Below are 18,409 nucleotides of genomic sequence, written 5' to 3' on the forward strand. Positions count from 1 at the left end.
TGGTTCTCAAGCTATATCTTGCTCTAGTTAGGCCCCATTTAGATTATGCAGTTCAGTTTTGGTCGCCATATTATAGAATGGATATAAATTCACTTGAACGTGTCCAGCGTAGGATGACTAAGTTAATTCCCCAAATTAGAAATCTTTCATATGAAGAAAGATTAACAAAGCTTAAGTTGCATTCACTGGAAAGGCGAAGAGTTAGGGGTGACATGATAGAAGTTTACAAGTGGATGAATGGACATAACCGGGGGGATATTAATAGGGTATTAAAAGTATCAACACAGGACAGAACACGAAACAATGGATATAAATTGGATAAGTTTAGATTTAGGAAAGACTTGGGTAAATACTGGTTCAGTAACAGGGTTGTTGATTTGTGGAACCAATTGCCGCGTAACATTGTGGAGGTGGGGTCCCTCGATTGTTTCAAGCACGGGTTGGACAAGTATATGAGTGGGATTGGGTGGTTATAGAATAGGAGCTGCCTCGTATGGGCCAATAGGCCTTCTGCAGTTACCTTTGTTCTTATGTTCTTAAAACCATGCGATTTTCGCAGCTGGCGGGCAAAAATCGCGATTTTCGCCGCTACCGGCCAAAAATAGCGCGATTTTTGCCGCTACCGGCCAAAAACCGCGCGATTTTCGCCGCTAGCGGCCAAAAACTATGCGATTTTCGCAGCTGGCGGGCAAAAATCGCGATTTTCGCCGCTACCGGTCAAAAATAGCGCGATTTTCGCCGCTACTGGCCAAAAACAGCGCAATTTTCGCCGCTAGCGGCCAAAAACCATGCGATTTTCGCAGCTGGCGGGCAAAAATCGCGATTTTCGACGCTAGCGGCCAAAAACCGTGCGATTTTCGCCTCTAGCGGCCAAAAATCGGGCGATTTTTGCCGCTAACGGCCGAAAACCGCGCTATTTTCGACGCTAGCGGCCAAAAACAATGCGATTTTTGCAGCTGGCGGGCAGAAATCGCGCGAATTTCGCCGCTACTTGCCAAAAATCGACTGATTTTCGCCGCTAGCGGCCAAAAAAGGGGCTATTTTCGCCGCTAGCGGCCAAAAATCGTGCAAATTTCGCCGCTGGCGGCCAAAAATCGTGCGAATTCCGCCGCTAGCGGCCAAAAATCCAGCGATTTTCGCCGCTAGCGGCCAGAAACTATGCGATTTTTGCAGCTGGCGGGCAAAAATAGCGCGATTTTCGCCGCTACCGGCCAAAAACTGCGCAATTTTCGCCTCTAGCGGCCAAAAACCATGCGATTTTCGCAGCTGGCAGGCAAAAATCGCGATTTTCGCCGCTACCGGCCAAAAACCGTGCGATTTTCGCCGCTAGCAGCCAAAAATCGGGCGATTTTTTCTGCTAACGGCCGAAAACCGCGCTATTTTCGACGCTAGCGGCCAGAAACCATACGATTTTTGCAGCTGCCGGGCAAAAATCGCGCGAATTTCGCCGTTACCTGCCAAAAATCGACCGAATTTTGCCGCTAGCGGCCAAAAAAGGGGCTATTTTCGCCGCAAGCGGCCAAAAACCATGCGATTTTGGCAGCTGGCGGGCAAAAATTGCGATTTTCGCCGCTAGCGGCCAAAAATAGCGCGATTTTCGCCGCTAGCGGCCAAAAACCCTGCGATTTTCGCCGCTAGCGGCCAAAAACCATGCGATTTTTGCAGCTGGCGGGCAGAAATCGCGCGAATTTTGCCGCTACCTGCCAAAAATCGACCGATTTTCGTCGCTAGCGGCCAGAAACTAGGCGATTTTTGCAGCTGGCGGGCAAAAATAGCGCTATTTTCGCCGCTATCGGCCAAAAACCGCGTGATTTTCGCCGCTAGCGGCAAAAAAACTATGCGATTTTCGCAGCTGGCGGGCAAAAATCGCGATTTTCGCCGCTACCGGCCAAAAATAGCGCGTTTTTCGCCACTAGCGGCCAAAAACCGTGCGATTTTCGCTGCTAACGGCCGAATACCGCGCTATTTTGCGCAAAAACCATGCGATTTTCGCAGCTGGCGGGCAAAAATCGCGATTTTAAGAACATAAGAACAAAGGTAACTGCAGAAGGCCTATTGGCCCATACGAGGCAGCTCCTATTCTATAACCACCCAATCCCAATCATATACTGTTGTAAGTGGAGTGCCTCAAGGCTCTGTCCTGGGACCTCTGTTGTTTATAATATATATAAATGATTTAGATTCAGGTTTGAGTAGCAACATTTGCAAATTTGCCGATGATACGAAAATCGGTAGGGAAATTAATTCGGAGGAGGACTCACTATCACTTCAAGTTGATCTAGATAGGGTTTTGAAATGGTCAAAGGATTGGCAGATGCAGTTTAATGCTGATAAATGTAAAGTTCTGAGGTTAGGTAATGATGATAGAGTTACAAGATACGAGCTAGATGGTGTTGTGATTGCGATATTATGGCTGGTAATGGGAACAATCCCATTATTTGCATTAGCGTGGGAGGAAATGATGTTGGTCGAGTCAGGAGTGAGGAACTGATTCAGAGGTATAAAACAGCCATAGAGTTAGTTAGGAGCAAGGGAGGAATCCCGATCATATGTGGCATTCTTCCAAGAAAGGGAGTGGGAAATGAATGGATATCGAGGGCACTTGGTGTCAATTGCCGGCTGGAAAGATATTGCAAATCAAATGCAATATCTTTCATAGACAACTGGGAACACTTCTATGGAAGAAATGAAATGTATGCTCGTGATGGGGTGCATCTATCGAGAGCTGGGGTTGTTGCTGTTGCGAACTCGCTAGAAGAAGTGGTTAGAGGGGTTTGTTTGGGTTTAAACTGTTAGTAGATAGAGGTATGGGAATTGATTTGGAGGAAGGAGGTAATAAAAGTATGTGTTTGTGGGAGAAAGGAATTGGCAAAACGATCAGGGAAAGAGAAGGTCCGCAAAATAACAATTCACTTAGGGTATATTACACTAACAGTAGAAGTCTAAGAAATAAAATTAACGAATTAAATGCTCTTGTCTGCACAGAAAAAATAGATATTATTGCACTTACCGAAACGTGGATGAATGTAGAAAATAGAGAACTATTAGCTGAATATCAAATATATGGATTTAAACTATTTCACACAGATAGATATATTAGACGAGGAGGTGGAGTAGCCATATATGTTAGGGACAATTTGAAATGTAGTCTCAAAGAGGGAATCAAAACAGAGCCACACACAGAAACTATTTGGATTGAATTAAACGAAAAAGCTAATAATATTATAATAGGAGTAATATATAGGCCACCAAATTTAGACAGAATGGAAGCAAAGCATCTATGGGATGAAATATCTAGAGCATCTAGATCTAACAGTATTTATGTCATGGGTGACTTTAATTTTAGCGGAATAAACTGGTTGAACAAAACAGGGAATAGTGAAGCAGAAGATTTTCTAGAATTAATTGACGATTGCTTTCTTACGCAACACATTAAGGAACCAACACGGGAAAATAATATTTTAGATTTAGTGTTAACTAACAGGGAAACGCAAATTAATGACATCGAAATAGGGAGTGAGCTAGGGAGCAGTGATCACAAAGAAATCAGATTTAGCATAGAATGGAATAGACCAGTAGGAGAAAATTCTGTTAAAGTGCCAGATTTTCGAAAAGCTGATTTTAATAGCCTAAGAAATTTTTTGGGTCAAATTGATTGGAAAGGCTTGGGTATGGGGTGTGGGCCGGTCTTGGAGCGAGACATGAACCCAGCGATAGGTGACTTAAATGGGGATTTCGATGTGGATTCAATATATAACTTATTTAAGAATATTCTAAACAAAGCACAGGAACGTAGTATACCATACAAATTGAATAGATCGTATACTAATGACCCAAAGTGGATAACAAAGAATTTGAAGAACCTTATAGGTAAAAAGAGAGCTTGGTACAAAAGGATTAAAAATGGGGAGGTCACTTTAGAACAGGAATTCGTACAACTGGTTAGAAATGTTAAAAAAGAGATAAGGAAAGCAAAAAGAAACTATGAAGTTCGCATAGCAGGGCAAGCAAAGACAAATCCTAAAGGGTTTTTTCAGTTATATCGTACTAAGACTAGGGAAAGGATAGGTCCATTAAAAACTGAGACAGGTCAAATAACAGATAGTGATGAAGAGATGAGTAGTATTTTTAATAAATATTTTGTATCTGTATTTACTAAAGAGGAACTTAACAATATGCCTTCAGCCGAACAAGTCTATGTGGGTGGGGACGAGGACAGGTTGACGAGTTTAGCAGTTACCAGGGAGGATGTTCTTAAACAAATAGTAAAACTCAAACCAAACAAATCCCCAGGGCCGGATGAAGTGTTTGCTAGGGTGCTTAAAGAATGCAAAGAGGAGCTTTGTGACCCACTGTCAACCATATTTAATAAATCAATAGAGTCAGGCAGAGTGCCAGAGTTTTGGAAAGTTGCTAATGTGATACCAGTTTTTAAGAAAGGAGATAGATCACTTGCGTCTAACTATCGACCAATTAGCCTAACGTCTATTGTGGGAAAGTTACTCGAATCTATAATAGCAAATAAAATTCGTCTTCATCTTGAAAAACATAAATTAATAATTGAGTCGCAACATGGTTTTATAAATGGCCGTTCATGTTTAACAAATTTGTTATCTTTTTATTCTAGCATTGTTGAGGCAGTTGATAGTGGTAAGGATTGCGATGTTGTATACCTTGACTTTAGCAAAGCTTTTGATACAGTGCCACATGAAAGACTGATTAAAAAAATAGAGTCTCATGGTATTGGGGGTGCTATATTAAGCTGGATTAGGGCATGGCTATACCAAAGGAAACAGAGAGTTAGTATAAATGGAATCAAGTCAGAGTGGGAAAATGTTGTAAGTGGAGTGCCTCAAGGCTCTGTCCTGGGACCTCTGTTGTTTATAATATATATAAATGATTTAGATTCAGGTTTGAGTAGCAACATTTGCAAATTTGCCGATGATACGAAAATCGGTAGGGAAATTAATTCGGAGGAGGACTCACTATCACTTCAAGTTGATCTAGATAGGGTTTTGAAATGGTCAAAGGATTGGCAGATGCAGTTTAATGCTGATAAATGTAAAGTTCTGAGGTTAGGTAATGATGATAGAGTTACAAGATACGAGCTAGATGGTGTTGTGATTGCGAAGTCGGATTGCGAAAGGGATCTGGGAGTTATGATTAGTAAGAATTTAAAACAAAAGGATCAATGCATAAATGTTCGTAATAAGGCAAATCGGACACTTGGATTTATTAATCGCAGCGTTAGTAACAAGACTCCTGGTGTGGTTCTCAAGCTATATCTTGCTCTAGTTAGGCCCCATTTAGATTATGCAGTTCAGTTTTGGTCGCCATATTATAGAATGGATATAAATTCACTTGAACGTGTCCAGCGTAGGATGACTAAGTTAATTCCCCAAATTAGAAATCTTTCATATGAAGAAAGATTAACAAAGCTTAAGTTGCATTCACTGGAAAGGCGAAGAGTTAGGGGTGACATGATAGAGGTTTACAAGTGGATGAATGGACATAACCGGGGGGATATTAATAGGGTATTAAAAGTATCAACACAGGACAGAACACGAAACAATGGATATAAATTGGATAAGTTTAGATTTAGGAAAGACTTGGGTAAATACTGGTTCAGTAACAGGGTTGTTGATTTGTGGAACCAATTGCCGCGTAACATTGTGGAGGTGGGGTCCCTCGATTGTTTCAAGCACGGGTTGGACAAGTATATGAGTGGGATTGGGTGGTTATAGAATACGAGGCAATAGGAGCTGCCTCGTATGGGCCAATAGGCCTTCTGCAGTTACCTTTGTTCTTATGTTCTTATGTAAGTCGGATTGCGAAAGGGATCTGGGAGTTATGATTAGTAAGAATTTAAAACAAAAGGATCAATGCATAAATGTTCGTAATAAGGCAAATCGGACACTTGGATTTATTAATCGCAGCGTTAGTAACAAGACACCTGGTGTGGTTCTCAAGCTATATCTTGCTCTAGTTAGGCCCCATTTAGATTATGCAGTTCAGTTTTGGTCGCCATATTATAGAATGGATATAAATTCACTTGAACGTGTCCAGCGTAGGATGACTAAGTTAATTCCCCAAATTAGAAATCTTTCATATGAAGAAAGATTAACAAAGCTTAAGTTGCATTCACTGGAAAGGCGAAGAGTTAGGGGTGACATGATAGAGGTTTACAAGTGGATGAATGGACATAACCGGGGGGATATTAATAGGGTATTAAAAGTATCAACACAGGACAGAACACGAAACAATGGATATAAATTGGATAAGTTTAGATTTAGGAAAGACTTGGGTAAATACTGGTTCAGTAACAGGGTTGTTGATTTGTGGAACCAATTGCCGCGTAACATTGTGGAGGTGGGGTCCCTCGATTGTTTCAAGCACGGGTTGGACAAGTATATGAGTGGGATTGGGTGGTTATAGAATAGGAGCTGCCTCGTATGGGCCAATAGGCCTTCTGCAGTTACCTTTGTTCTTATGTTCTTATGTTCTTACTTGTCCAACCCGTGCTTGAAACAATCGAGGGACCCCACCTCCACAATGTTACGCGGCAATTGGTTCCACAAATCAACAACCCTGTTACTGAACCAGTATTTACCCAAGTCTTTCCTAAATCTAAACTTATCCAATTTATATCCATTGTTTCGTGTTCTGTCCTGTGTTGATACTTTTAATACCCTATTAATATCCCCCCGGTTATGTCCATTCATCCACTTGTAAACCTCTATCATGTCACCCCTAATTCTTCGCCTTTCCAGTGAATGCAACTTAAGCTTTGTTAATCTTTCTTCATATGAAAGATTTCTAATTTGGGGAATTAACTTAGTCATCCTACGCTGGACACGTTCAAGTGAATTTATATCCATTCTATAATATGGCGACCAAAACTGAACTGCATAATCTAAATGGGGCCTAACTAAAGCAAGATATAGCTTGAGAACCACACCAGGTGTCTTGTTACTAACGCTGCGATTAATAAATCCAAGTGTCCGATTTGCCTTATTACGAACATTTATGCATTGATCCTTTTGTTTTAAATTCTTACTAATCATAACTCCCAGATCCCTTTCGCAATCCGACTTCGCAATCACAACACCATCTAGCTCGTATCTTGTAACTCTATCATCATTACCTAACCTCAGAACTTTACATTTATCAGCATTAAACTGCATCTGCCAATCCTTTGACCATTTCAAAATCCTATCTAGATCAACTTGAAGTGATAGTGAGTCCTCCTCCGAATTAATTTCCCTACCGATTTTCGTATCATCGGCAAATTTGCAAATGTTGCTACTCAAACCTGAATCTAAATCATTTATATATATTATAAACAACAGAGGTCCCAGGACAGAGCCTTGAGGCACTCCACTTACAACATTTTCCCACTCTGACTTGATTCCATTTATACTAACTCTCTGTTTCCTTTGGTATAGCCATGCCCTAATCCAGCTTAATATAGCACCCCCAATACCATGAGACTCTATTTTTTTAATCAGTCTTTCATGTGGCACTGTATCAAAAGCTTTGCTAAAGTCAAGGTATACAGCATCGCAATCCTTACCACTATCAACTGCCTCAACAATGCTAGAATAAAAAGATAACAAATTTGTTAAACATGAACGGCCATTTATAAAACCATGTTGCGACTCAATTATTAATTTATGTTTTTCAAGATGAAGACGAATTTTATTTGCTATTATAGATTCGAGTAACTTTCCCACTATAGACGTTAGGCTAATTGGTCGATAGTTAGACGCAAGTGATCTATCTCCTTTCTTAAAAACTGGTATCACATTAGCAACTTTCCAAAACTCTGGCACTCTGCCTGACTCTATTGATTTATTAAATATGGTTGACAATGGGTCACAAAGCTCCTCTTTGCATTCTTTAAGCACCCTAGCAAACACTTCATCCGGCCCTGGGGATTTGTTTGGTTTGAGTTTTACTATTTGTTTAAGAACATCCTCCCTGGTAACTGCTAAACTCGTCAACCTGTCCTCGTCCCCACCCACATAGACTTGTTCGGCTGAAGGCATATTGTTAAGTTCCTCTTTAGTAAATACAGATACAAAATATTTATTAAAAATACTACTCATCTCTTCATCACTATCTGTTATTTGACCTGTCTCAGTTTTTAATGGACCTATCCTTTCCCTAGTCTTAGTACGATATAACTGAAAAAAACCTTTAGGATTTGTCTTTGCTTGCCCTGCTATGCGAACTTCATAGTTTCTTTTTGCTTTCCTTATCTCTTTTTTAACATTTCTAACCAGTTGTACGAATTCCTGTTCTAAAGTGACCTCCCCATTTTTAATCCTTTTGTACCAAGCTCTCTTTTTACCTATAAGGTTCTTCAAATTCTTTGTTATCAACTTTGGGTCATTAGTATACGATCTATTCAATTTGTATGGTATACTACGTTCCTGTGCTTTGTTTAGAATATTCTTAAATAAGTTATATATTGAATCCACATCGAAATCCCCATTTAAGTCACCTATCGCTGGGTTCATGTCTCGCTCCAAGACCGGCCCCCACCCCATACCCAAGCCTTTCCAATCAATTTGACCCAAAAAATTTCTTAGGCTATTAAAATCAGCTTTTCGAAAATCTGGCACTTTAACAGAATTTTCTCCTACTGGTCTATTCCATTCTATGCTAAATCTGATTTCTTTGTGATCACTGCTCCCTAGCTCACTCCCTATTTCGATGTCATTAATTTGCGTTTCCCTGTTAGTTAACACTAAATCTAAAATATTATTTTCCCGTGTTGGTTCCTTAATGTGTTGCGTAAGAAAGCAATCGTCAATTAATTCTAGAAAATCTTCTGCTTCACTATTCCCTGTTTTGTTCAACCAGTTTATTCCGCTAAAATTAAAGTCACCCATGACATAAATACTGTTAGATCTAGATGCTCTAGATATTTCATCCCATAGATGCTTTGCTTCCATTCTGTCTAAATTTGGTGGCCTATATATTACTCCTATTATAATATTATTAGCTTTTTCGTTTAATTCAATCCAAATAGTTTCTGTGTGTGGCTCTGTTTTGATTCCCTCTTTGAGACTACATTTCAAATTGTCCCTAACATATATGGCTACTCCACCTCCTCGTCTAATATATCTATCTGTGTGAAATAGTTTAAATCCATATATTTGATATTCAGCTAATAGTTCTCTATTTTCTACATTCATCCACGTTTCGGTAAGTGCAATAATATCTATTTTTTCTGTGCAGACAAGAGCATTTAATTCGTTAATTTTATTTCTTAGACTTCTACTGTTAGTGTAATATACCCTAAGTGAATTGTTATTTTGCGGACCTTCTCTTTCCCTGATCGTTTTGCCAATTCCTTTCTCCCACAAACACATACTTTTATTACCTCCTTCCTCCAAATCAATTCCCATACCTCTATCTACTAACAGTTTAAACCCAAACAAACACCTCTAACCACTTCTTCTAGCGAGTTCGCAACAGCAACAACCCCAGCTCTCGATAGATGCACCCCATCACGAGCATACATTTCATTTCTTCCATAGAAGTGTTCCCAGTTGTCTATGAAAGATATTGCATTTGATTTGCAATATCTTTCCAGCCGGCAATTGACACCAAGTGCCCTCGATATCCATTCATTTCCCACTCCCTTTCTTGGAAGAATGCCACATATGATCGGGATTCCTCCCTTGCTCCTAACTAACTCTATGGCTGTTTTATACCTCTGAATCAGTTCCTCACTCCTGACTCGACCAACATCATTTAGATTATGCAGTTCAGTTTTGGTCGCCATATTATAGAATGGATATAAATTCACTTGAACGTGTCCAGCGTAGGATGACTAAGTTAATTCCCCAAATTAGAAATCTTTCATATGAAGAAAGATTAACAAAGCTTAAGTTGCATTCACTGGAAAGGCGAAGAGTTAGGGGTGACATGATAGAGGTTTACAAGTGGATGAATGGACATAACCGGGGGGATATTAATAGGGTATTAAAAGTATCAACACAGGACAGAACACGAAACAATGGATATAAATTGGATAAGTTTAGATTTAGGAAAGACTTGGGTAAATACTGGTTCAGTAACAGGGTTGTTGATTTGTGGAACCAATTGCCGCGTAACATTGTGGAGGTGGGGTCCCTCGATTGTTTCAAGCACGGGTTGGACAAGTATATGAGTGGGATTGGGTGGTTATAGAATAGGAGCTGCCTCGTATGGGCCAATAGGCCTTCTGCAGTTACCATTGTTCTTATGTTCTTATGTTCCTCCCACGCTAATGCAAATAATGGGATTGTTCCCATTACCAGCCATAATATCATTCATGTTGTTTATAATATCACCAATGCCAGCTCCGGGATAGCAAACCCTTAACCTGTTCCCCCTATCTCTAGCACAAAACGTTCTATCCAAATACCTTATCTGGGAATCTCCCACAACTAATGTTTGCTTAGGTACTTCCTTTACTTTCTGAGGGGCCTGCGCTTCCTTTCTTTTCGTAGCGGCGAAAATCGCGCTATTTTTGCCCGCCAGCTGCAAAAATCGCATAGTTTCTGGCCGCTAGCGGCGAAAATCGGTCGATTTTACATAAGAACAAAGGTAACTGCAGAAGGCCTATTGGCCCATACGAGGCAGCTCCTATTCTATAACCACCCAATCCCACTCATATACTTGTCCAACCCGTGCTTGAAACAATCGAGGGACCCCACCTCCACAATGTTACGCGGCAATTGGTTCCACAAATCAACAACCCTGTTACTGAACCAGTATTTACCCAAGTCTTTCCTAAATCTAAACTTATCCAATTTATATCCATTGTTTCGTGTTCTGTCCTGTGTTGATACTTTTAATACCCTATTAATATCCCCCCGGTTATGTCCATTCATCCACTTGTAAACCTCTATCATGTCACCCCTAACTCTTCGCCTTTCCAGTGAATGCAACTTAAGCTTTGTTAATCTTTCTTCATATGAAAGATTTCTAATTTGGGGAATTAACTTAGTCATCCTACGCTGGACACGTTCAAGTGAATTTATATCCATTCTATAATATGGCGACCAAAACTGAACTGCATAATCTAAATGGGGCCTAACTAGAGCAAGATATAGCTTGAGAACCACACCAGGTGTCTTGTTACTAACGCTGCGATTAATAAATCCAAGTGTCCGATTTGCCTTATTACGAACATTTATGCATTGATCCTTTTGTTTTAAATTCTTACTAATCATAACTCCCAGATCCCTTTCGCAATCCGACTTCGCAATCACAACACCATCTAGCTCGTATCTTGTAACTCTATCATCATTACCTAACCTCAGAACTTTACATTTATCAGCATTAAACTGCATCTGCCAATCCTTTGACCATTTCAAAACCCTATCTAGATCAACTTGAAGTGATAGTGAGTCCTCCTCCGAATTAATTTCCCTACCGATTTTCGTATCATCGGCAAATTTGCAAATGTTGCTACTCAAACCTGAATCTAAATCATTTATATATATTATAAACAACAGAGGTCCCAGGACAGAGCCTTGAGGCACTCCACTTACAACATTTTCCCACTCTGACTTGATTCCATTTATACTAACTCTCTGTTTCCTTTGGTATAGCCATGCCCTAATCCAGCTTAATATAGCACCCCCAATACCATGAGACTCTATTTTTTTAATCAGTCTTTCATGTGGCACTGTATCAAAAGCTTTGCTAAAGTCAAGGTATACAACATCGCAATCCTTACCACTATCAACTGCCTCAACAATGCTAGAATAAAAAGATAACAAATTTGTTAAACATGAACGGCCATTTATAAAACCATGTTGCGACTCAATTATTAATTTATGTTTTTCAAGATGAAGACGAATTTTATTTGCTATTATAGATTCGAGTAACTTTCCCACAATAGACGTTAGGCTAATTGGTCGATAGTTAGACGCAAGTGATCTATCTCCTTTCTTAAAAACTGGTATCACATTAGCAACTTTCCAAAACTCTGGCACTCTGCCTGACTCTATTGATTTATTAAATATGGTTGACAGTGGGTCACAAAGCTCCTCTTTGCATTCTTTAAGCACCCTAGCAAACACTTCATCCGGCCCTGGGGATTTGTTTGGTTTGAGTTTTACTATTTGTTTAAGAACATCCTCCCTGGTAACTGCTAAACTCGTCAACCTGTCCTCGTCCCCACCCACATAGACTTGTTCGGCTGAAGGCATATTGTTAAGTTCCTCTTTAGTAAATACAGATACAAAATATTTATTAAAAATACTACTCATCTCTTCATCACTATCTGTTATTTGACCTGTCTCAGTTTTTAATGGACCTATCCTTTCCCTAGTCTTAGTACGATATAACTGAAAAAACCCTTTAGGATTTGTCTTTGCTTGCCCTGCTATGCGAACTTCATAGTTTCTTTTTGCTTTCCTTATCTCTTTTTTAACATTTCTAACCAGTTGTACGAATTCCTGTTCTAAAGTGACCTCCCCATTTTTAATCCTTTTGTACCAAGCTCTCTTTTTACCTATAAGGTTCTTCAAATTCTTTGTTATCCACTTTGGGTCATTAGTATACGATCTATTCAATTTGTATGGTATACTACGTTCCTGTGCTTTGTTTAGAATATTCTTAAATAAGTTATATATTGAATCCACATCGAAATCCCCATTTAAGTCACCTATCGCTGGGTTCATGTCTCGCTCCAAGACCGGCCCACACCCCATACCCAAGCCTTTCCAATCAATTTGACCCAAAAAATTTCTTAAGCTATTAAAATCAGCTTTTCGAAAATCTGGCACTTTAACAGAATTTTCTCCTACTGGTCTATTCCATTCTATGCTAAATCTGATTTCTTTGTGATCACTGCTCCCTAGCTCACTCCCTATTTCGATGTCATTAATTTGCGTTTCCCTGTTAGTTAACACTAAATCTAAAATATTATTTTCCCGTGTTGGTTCCTTAATGTGTTGCGTAAGAAAGCAATCGTCAATTAATTCTAGAAAATCTTCTGCTTCACTATTCCCTGTTTTGTTCAACCAGTTTATTCCGCTAAAATTAAAGTCACCCATGACATAAATACTGTTAGATCTAGATGCTCTAGATATTTCATCCCATAGATGCTTTGCTTCCATTCTGTCTAAATTTGGTGGCCTATATATTACTCCTATTATAATATTATTAGCTTTTTCGTTTAATTCAATCCAAATAGTTTCTGTGTGTGGCTCTGTTTTGATTCCCTCTTTGAGACTACATTTCAAATTGTCCCTAACATATATGGCTACTCCACCTCCTCGTCTAATATATCTATCTGTGTGAAATAGTTTAAATCCATATATTTTGGCAGATGCAGTTTAATGCTGATAAATGTAAAGTTCTGAGGTTAGGTAATGATGATAGAGTTACAAGATACGAGCTAGATGGTGTTGTGATTGCGAAGTCGGATTGCGAAAGGGATCTGGGAGTTATGATTAGTAAGAATTTAAAACAAAAGGATCAATGCATAAATGTTCGTAATAAGGCAAATCGGACACTTGGATTTATTAATCGCAGCGTTAGTAACAAGACACCTGGTGTGGTTCTCAAGCTATATCTTGCTCTAGTTAGGCCCCATTTAGATTATGCAGTTCAGTTTTGGTCGCCATATTATAGAATGGATATAAATTCACTTGAACGTGTCCAGCGTAGGATGACTAAGTTAATTCCCCAAATTAGAAATCTTTCATATGAAGAAAGATTAACAAAGCTTAAGTTGCATTCACTGGAAAGGCGAAGAGTTAGGGGTGACATGATAGAGGTTTACAAGTGGATGAATGGACATAACCGGGGGGATATTAATAGGGTATTAAAAGTATCAACACAGGACAGAACACGAAACAATGGGTATAAATTGGATAAGTTTAGATTTAGGAAAGACTTGGGTAAATACTGGTTCAGTAACAGGGTTGTTGATTTGTGGAACCAATTGCCGAGTAACATTGTGGAGGTGGGGTCCCTCGATTGTTTCAAGCACGGGTTGGACAAGTATATGAGTGGGATTGGGTGGTTATAGAATAGGAGCTGCCTCGTATGGGCCAATAGGCCTTCTGCAGTTACCTTTGTTCTTATGTTCTTATGTTCTTATTTGATATTCAGCTAATAGTTCTCTATTTTCTACATTCATCCACGTTTCGGTAAGTGCAATAATATCTATTTTTTCTGTGGAGACAAGAGCATTTAATTCGTTAATTTTATTTCTTAGACTTCTACTGTTAGTGTAATATACCCTAAGTGAATTGTTATTTTGCGGACCTTCTCTTTCCCTGATCGTTTTGCCAATTCCTTTCTCCCACAAACACATACTTTTATTACCTCCTTCCTCCAAATCAATTCCCATACCTCTATCTACTAACAGTTTAAACCCAAACAAACACCTCTAACCACTTCTTCTAGCGAGTTCGCAACAGCAACAACCCCAGCTCTCGATAGATGCACCCCATCACGAGCATACATTTCATTTCTTCCATAGAAGTGTTCCCAGTTGTCTATGAAAGATATTGCATTTGATTTGCAATATCTTTCCAGCCGGCAATTGACACCAAGTGCCCTCGATATCCATTCATTTCCCACTCCCTTTCTTGGAAGAATGCCACATATGATCGGGATTCCTCCCTTGCTCCTAACTAACTCTATGGCAGGTAGCGGCGAATTTCGCGCGATTTCTGCCCGCCAGCTGCAAAAATCGCATGGTTTTTGGCCGCTAGCGGCGAAAATCGCACGGTTTTTGGCCGCTAGCGGCGAAAATCGCGCTATTTTTGGCCGCTAGCGGCGAAAATCGCAATTTTTTCCCGCCAGCTGAAAAAATCGCATGGTTTTTGGCCGCTTGCGGCGAAAATAGCCCCTTTTTTGGCCGCTAGCGGCAAAATTCGGTCGATTTTTGGCAGGTAACGGCGAAATTCGCGCGATTTTTACCCGCCAGCTGCAAAAATCGCATGGTTTCTGGCCGCTAGCGTCGAAAATAGCGCGGTTTTCGGCCGTTAGCAGCAAAAATCGCCCGATTTTTGGCTGCTAGCGGCGAAAATCGCACGGTTTTTGGCCGGTAGCGGCGAAAATCGCGATTTTTGCCTGCCAGCTGCGAAAATCGCATGGTTTTTGGCCGCTAGAGGCGAAAATTGCGCAGTTTTTGGCCGGTAGCGGCGAAAATCGCGCTATTTTTGCCCGCCAGCTGCAAAAATCGCATAGTTTCTGGCCGCTAGCGGCGAAAATCGCGCGATTTTTGGCCGCTAGCGGCGGAATTCGCACGATTTTTGGCCGCCAGCGGCGAAATTTGCACGATTTTTGGCCGCTAGCGGCGAAAATAGCCCCTTTTTTGGCCGCTAGGGGCGAAAATCAATCGATTTTTGGCAGGTAGCGGCGAAATTCGCGCGATTTCTGCCCGCCAGCTGCAAAAATCGCATTGTTTTTGGCCGCTAGCGTCGAAAATAGCGCGGTTTTCGGCCGTTAGCGGCAAAAATCGCCCGATTTTTGGCCGCTAGAGGCGAAAATCGCACGATTTTTGGCCGCTAGCGTCGAAAATCGCGATTTTTGCCCGCCAGCTGCGAAAATCGCATGGTTTTTGGCCGCTAGCGGCGAAAATTGCGCTGTTTTTGGCCAGTAGCGGCGAAAATCGCGCTATTTTTGACCGGTAGCGGCGAAAATCGCGATTTTTGCCCGCCAGCTGCGACAATCGCATAGTTTTTGGCCGCTAGCTGCGAAAATCGCGCGGTTTTTGGCCGGTAGCGGCAAAAATCGCGCTATTTTTGGCCGGTAGCGGCGAAAATCGCAATTTTTGCCCGCCAGCTGCGAAAATCGCATGGTTTTTGCGCAAAATAGCGCGGAATTCGGCCGTTAGCAGCGAAAATCGCACGGTTTTTGGCCGCTAGTGGCGAAAATCGCGCTATTTTTGGCCGGTAGCGGCGAAAATCGCGATTTTTGCCCGCCAGCTGCGAAAATCGCATAGTTTTTGGCCGCTAGCGGCGAAAATCACGCGGTTTTTGGCCGGTAGCGGCGAAAATAGCGCTATTTTTGCCCGCCAGCTGCAAAAATCGCCTAGTTTCTGGCCGCAAGCGGCGAAAATCGGTCGATTTTTGGCAGGTAGCGGCAAAATTCGCGCGATTTCTGCCCGCCAGCTGCAAAAATCGCATGGTTTTTGGCCGCTAGCGGCGAAAATCGCACGGTTTTTGGCCGTTAGCAGCAAAAATCGCCCGATTTTTGGCTGCTAGCGGCGAAAATCGCACGGTTTTTGGCCGGTAGCGGCGAAAATCGCGATTTTTGCCTGCCAGCTGCGAAAATCGCATGGTTTTTGGCCGCTAGAGGCGAAAATTGCGCTATTTTTGGCCGGTAGCGGCGAAAATCGCGCTATTTTTGCCCGCCAGCTGCAAAAATCGCATAGTTTCTGGCCGCTAGCGGCGAAAATCGGTTGATTTTTGGCAGGTAGCGGCGAAATTCGCGCGATTTCTGCCCGCCAGCTGCAAAAATCGCATGGTTTTTGGCCGCTAGCGGCGAAAATCGCACGGTTTTTGGCCGCTAGCGGCGAAAATCGCGCTATTTTTGCCCGCCAGCTGCAAAAATCGCATAGTTTCTGGCCGCTAGCGGCGAAAATCGCGCGATTTTTGGCCGCTAGCGGCAAAATTCGCACGATTTTTGGCCGCCAGCGGCGAAATATTCACGATTTTTGGCCGCTAGCGGCGAAAATAGCCCCTTTTTTGGCCGCTAGCGGCGAAAATCGGTCGATTTTTGGAAGGTAGCGGCGAAATTCGCGCGATTTCTGCCCGCCAGCTGCAAAAATCGCATTGTTTTTGGCCGCTAGCGTCGAAAATAGCGCGGTTCTCGGTCGTTAGCGGCAAAAATCGCCCGATTTTTGGCCGCTAGAGGCGAAAATCGCACGGTTTTTGGCCGCTAGCGGCGAAAATCGCGCTATTTTTGGCCGGTAGCGACGAAAATCACGATTTTTGGCCGCCAGCTGCGAAAATCGCATGGTTTTTGGCCGCTAACGGCGAAAATCGCGCGGTTTTTGGCCAGTAGCGGCGAAAATCGCGCTATTTTTGCCCGCCAGCTGCAAAAATCGCATAGTTTCTGGCCGCTAGCGGCGAAAATCGGTCGATTTTTGGCAGGTAGCGGCGAAATTCGCGCGATTTCTGCCCGCCAGCTGCAAAAATCGCATGGTTTTTGGCCGCTAGCGGCGAAAATCGCACGGTTTTTGGCCGCTAGCGGCGAAAATCGCGCTATTTTCGGCCGGTAGCGTCGAAAATCGCGATTTTTGCCCGCCAGCTGCAAAAATCGCATGGTTTTTGGCCGCTAGATGCGAGAATTGCGAGGTTTTTGGGCGGTAGCAGCGAAAATCGTGTTATTTTTGCCCGCCAGCTGCAAAAATCGTATAGTTTCTGGCCGCTAGCGGCGAAAATCGCGCGATTTTTGGCCGCTAGCGGCGAAAATCGCACGATTTTTGGCCGCTAGCGGCGAAATTTGCACGATTTTTGGCCGCTAGCGGCAAAAATCGCCCCGTTTTTGGCCGCTAGGGGCGAAAATAGCCCCTTTTTTGGCCGCTAGCGGCGAAAATCGGTCGATTTTTGGCAAGTAGCGGCAAAATTCGCGCCCGCCAGCTGCAAAAATCGCATGGTTTTTGGCCGCAGGCGTCGAAAATAGCGCGGTTTTCGGCCGTTAGCGGCAAAAATCGCCCGATTTTTGGCCGCTAGCGGCGAAAATAGCCCCTTTTTTCGCCGCTAGCGGCAAAAATCGGTCGATTTTTGGCAGGTAGCGGCGAAATTCGCGCGATTTTTGCCCGCCAGCTGCAAAAATCGCATGGTTTCTGGCCGCTAGAGGCGAAAATTGCGCGGTTTTTGGCCGGTAGCGGCAAAAATCGCGCTATTTTTGCCCGCCAGCTGCAAAAATCGCATAGTTTCTGGCCGCTAGCGGCGGAATTCGCACGATTTTTGGCGGCTAGCGGCGAAATTTGCACGATTTTTGGCCGCTAGCGGCGAAAATAGCCCCTTTTTTGGCCGCTAGCGGCGAAAATCGGTCGATTTTTGGCAGGTAGCGGCGAAATTCGCGCGATTTCTGCCCGCCAGCTGCAAAAATCGCATTGTTTTTGGCCGCTAGCGTCGAAAATAGCGCGGTTTTCGGCCGTTAGCGGCAAAAATCGCCCGATTTTTGCCCGCTAGAGGCGAAAATCGCACGGTTTTTGGCCGCTAGCGGCGAAAATCGCGATTTTTGCCCGCCAGCTGCGAAAATCGCATGGTTTTTGGCCGCTAGCGGCGAAAATTGCGCTGTTTTTGGCCAGTAGCGGCGAAAATCGCGCTATTTTTGACCGGTAGCGGCGAAAATCGCGATTTGTGCCCGCCAGCTGCGAAAATCGCATAGTTTTTGGCCGCTAGCGGCAAAAATCGCGCGGTTTTTGGCC

The sequence above is a fragment of the Procambarus clarkii genome, unplaced genomic scaffold, assembly GCF_040958095.1.
Source record: "Procambarus clarkii isolate CNS0578487 unplaced genomic scaffold, FALCON_Pclarkii_2.0 HiC_scaffold_109, whole genome shotgun sequence".
NCBI lineage: Eukaryota > Metazoa > Arthropoda > Malacostraca > Decapoda > Cambaridae > Procambarus > Procambarus clarkii.